Source organism: Triticum urartu, chromosome 3A, assembly GCF_056163025.1.
Source record: "Triticum urartu cultivar PI428250 chromosome 3A, HENAU_Tu73, whole genome shotgun sequence".
Classification (NCBI taxonomy): domain Eukaryota; kingdom Viridiplantae; phylum Streptophyta; class Magnoliopsida; order Poales; family Poaceae; genus Triticum; species Triticum urartu.
Window position 1 is genome coordinate 92681438 of NC_141875.1, and position 4327 is coordinate 92685764.

The 4327-nt window shown below is 41.9% G+C and overlaps 1 long non-coding RNA gene across 1 annotated transcript; it reads right to left on the reverse strand.

The window, feature by feature from the left end:
* Positions 1–2865: 2865 nt before the first annotated feature.
* On the reverse strand, positions 2866–4122 carry LOC147978727 (uncharacterized). Its single transcript, XR_015599616.1, has 3 exons — positions 3819–4122; positions 3400–3746; positions 2866–2951 (listed from the first exon to the last, which is right to left on the reverse strand). It is a non-coding gene; the product is annotated as an uncharacterized LOC147978727 (long non-coding RNA).
* Between the last annotated feature and the right edge of the window lie 205 nt (positions 4123–4327).

A 4327-nucleotide genomic window follows, 5' to 3' on the forward strand; every position in this document is an offset into this window, starting at 1 on the left:
AAAAAACCCTAAAAAACTGCCCGGACGTGACACAATGTGCGCTCGGTGTCGGATTTCATTCATATCTTGCGTGGGGCCCTGCGTTGGCCATGCACACATCCTCGCAAAATTTGGTTTCATTTCATGCAAGCGATCGCGTGCCCCTAGTGCAGCCAGCATCGTTCGGGCTACTCTCGAAGACGTTTTTTTACCTTGACCGTATGTACCCCCAACTTTTTTCACGCACTCCATGCACCATGGGGAGAACGCGCGACAATTTTTGGTATTTTTTTTATGTCCGATGCTTTTTCTAGGGTTTTCCTGACGAAAAAACACTAAAAAAACTGCCCGGACGTGACGCGACGTGCGTTCTGTGTCCGATTTCATTCATATCTTGCGTGGGGGCCTGCGTTGGCCATGCACACACCCTCGTAAAAATTGGCTTCATTTCATGCATGAGATCACGTACCCCTAGTGCAACCAGCACCGTTCGGGTCTGCCGGTCGGGCTACTCTCAAAGACGTTGTTTTCACCTCGACCGTATGACCCCTCAACTTTTTCCACGTACTCCAGGCACCATGGAGAGCACACTCGACAATTTTTGGTATTTTTTTTACGTCCGATGTTTTTTTCTAGGGTTTTCCCGGCGAAAAAACCCTAAAAAACTGCTCGGATGTGACGCGACGTGCGTTCGATGTCCGATTTCGTTCATATCTTGCGTGGGGGCCTACATTGGCGATGCAGACACCCTCGCAAAATTTGGTTTCATTTCATGCATGCAATCACGTACCCCTAGTGCAACCAGCCCCGTTCGGGTCCTCCGGTTGGGCTACTCTCAAAGACATTTTTTCATCTCGACCGTACGACCCCCAACTTTTTCCAGGTATTCCAGGCACCATGGGGAGCATGCACGACAATTTTCGGTATTTTTTACGTCCGATGCTTTTTCTAGGGTTTTCCCAGCGAAAAAACCCTAAAAACTGCCCAGACGTGACGCGGCATGCGTTCGGTGTCCGATTTTGTTCATATCTTGTGTGGGGGGCCTACGTTGGCCATGCACACACCCTCGGAAAATGATATCACGTACCCCTAGTGCTACCAGCACCGTTCGAGTGTGCCGGTATTTCATGTGTTTACTCCACGTTTTTACCATGTCAATCGAAATATCCCATCTATTATATTATTAAAACGATAGAAAACGAAGGGAGATGATCCAATATTACAAAGTTATGATAAATGCACGGCAATGATTTGTTGACCTCAACTTATGGCGGTGTAAAGGCATACAGAGTCCACACGGCCAACGGCAAGACCAGCTTATAGGCAAAAGGAATTACATGGCCAGCTTAAGAAAAGAGTCCATAATCCATACGCCAACTTCCATCGGCTGGCTAGACTAGCGTATAGTCAATTAGTACACGAGCGTGTTATTTCATCACCACGACACTACGCACGTAATAACAGCAACAATATAAAAAAATGTATTAAAAACATATATAATGGGAGTATATTACAAGACGTGTACCATAATTATATGTACAACTCTATCATCTGACACGTACAATAATGTATGGATGTATACTCCATCAAGTACATGAAAAGAAAGTTCAGCTGGATTACGAATTAGTCACGTATATAGATAATGTCCAGTCAAAAATGACTGTTCAGTAAAAAAAACTAACATTCGGACTAGGAGCCACGCATCAAACCATCCACGTATATCAGCAGAAATCTATATGGACGCAGCGATGTCCAAACCTATAAAAACAGAGGATGCACCAAATACTAAATAAAAATAAATTTACTTTATCACTGGCACCTCAGCTGTTAAGTACACTAGATGATACCCCGCACGTTGCTGCGGGAATTTTTAGCACTACATGATAAGTATTTATCAGGTAAGAAATAATAAAATCCTAAAAAAATGTATTTTTTTAACCTTCGATGAAACAATATGAAAAGCTAGGAGAATTCGTATATTGTAGAGTATCTCCATACTTGCTTAGATTTTCCTGATAATAATTCAAGGTAATATAATTTGATTATCTATTAGAAGTGCATCAGAGCAAAAAGAAATTCATGCTAATTTGCGAGCCTTGCGTGTTAATATGGAAAAATTGTAATTAGCTTCGATTCTCCACTATGATAATAATTTTGGGTGGAAAAGTAACCAAAGGTACTCCATGTTCAACATCTTATTTAAAAGACTGCTATCCAGCATAGAACAATTAAAGTTTAGGAGAATCAGAAATGGCCATACTTGATCCTCTCACCAAGGATTGTCATTAACACTATATTTGTTCTTACATTTTTAACACGATTGTATATTATAATGATACACACATGGTTGAAAACATAATATCACTTAATATCCTAGCATAGATAAACAATAATATGATATCATCTATCTTCAAACCAGAAACACACCAACAGTCTTATTTGTCATCACAGTTGTACATCCCAGGGAGGAGTAGACATGACTGGGTATAAAATCTTGTAACATTTGCAAATTTTTATTAGCACAACATGGGCGAATTGCATAAAGGAAAAATCAAAATTACAATGCCAATAGCAATAATAGTCTCTTTAAGGATTTTTATGAAAAAAAAGCATAGCAGTTTGTTCTGCAGAAAGGTGAATGAGGCAATTGCATGGAGTGAACATATTGGTAGTTGTGTTACCTTCATACAGTGCAAACACTTAATAAAAGCTTCAAATTTTTTTAGATTAACGTCTTCACTCTATTTATTCATGAAGTTCAGGGATTTCAAATTACATGCAGGATACTATCAGGTGGCACATGCAGCCATACTTTACGAAGATCATTCAAGACCCCTTCCTTCGCCATCATATGCGCCGTTGTGTTTGCTTCTCAATGAAGCCTCATTTACAACAGTAGCTTGATCTCCTCAACATCCAGCCCCAGCACAGAGAAATTCTTGTGTTGATCATTTAGCACAGAAGCTACAGCCCTGCAATCGATTATGAAAGCTTCAATTTATGGAAGGAAATGTATAACATATCATTATGTAAAACAAATGCAAATATGATTTATTTCATTTTGTTTGTATAATATCTGGAAAAATTCCCTTTTAAACTTACACTTGAAGCCGCTAGTCGATTAACCTGCAACTCATATCCACAACAATATTTACATAATCTTTGATTTTGAATGATAAATCTGAAACACATGGCTAATCTATCACTGTGCTAGCTCGCCAGGCTAGATGATGTTCAGATAGAACAGTAGTACTGAAACACACATGCCTAATAAACCATCTATTCGAGTATTGGATTGTTCTGATGGCATTCATAGTGGAATAGTACTGTCGGTCAGGAACATACCTGAAAATGACCAAAGGAATATGCCTTGATTCACAAAACAATCAAAGTAAAAAAAACAACAAAATTCATACTAACCTACACGTCTGTGCATGTATGAGAGAGAGAGAGATGCGGGATTGTAGTTGCACGTACTTATTCCTTCCAATCAGCGCTTTATATATACAAAAGAAAAAGAAGAGAGATCAGTACGACCCATCGTTTCCAATCAAAGTTGTTCATTTGTTTATTCCTTCCAACTATGAATATAAAGAAAATAAAACGAAGAGGAATCAGAGATTGTTGTTTAATGCTTGCGGGGAGTGCTTGCATTAGAGAGGATTGGGGATTAGAAAGACTGACCGGACTTGGTGGGCGGAAGAGGCGGCTGGAGACATAACAGATCTGCCTTCTAAAAAATGATTCCTGCCGCACACAAATCAGAGCTTCCAACCCAAACAAACTCAAGATCGTTAGGATTTGGATTTGTCGAGATAGAGAGGAAGGAGAGCCCCCACCTTTTGGCATAGGTGATGTCGGAGGACGACGACAACGGTGACACGTGTGGCACGCCTGGAGCTCTGGTCGACACCGGGGCGCGGGCTTGGGTCAGCACTGTCCGCCGGGCTTGATTCGACAACGGATTGCAGGCTCACAGGGGCCCAGGTCAGCAGCAGCATCCTGGTATTTGGGGGCGACCCCCACGAACGCCAGGCTGGCAGCAGCACCGCGCCATGAGCACCACCATCGCCGCTGAAGGTGAGGTGTGTATGGTAGCTTTTGCACGGCTGAGTATGGATGGGTTGATTTATTTTGGTGAGTGGAACCGGACGGAGTGGGAGAATACCAATGGCATGGTGGAGAAGATAACGCACATTTATTATTGAGGAGCCCGTGGTTAACGGATGAAGCAGATGTGGGATGGTAACGAAACGTCGTGCCTCGGTCATTTCTGTACGCGGGTAGCAACACGTTCGACGTGGCATCATGCATATTAGGAGTTCGCTGATGTGGTAGAATGCTGAGT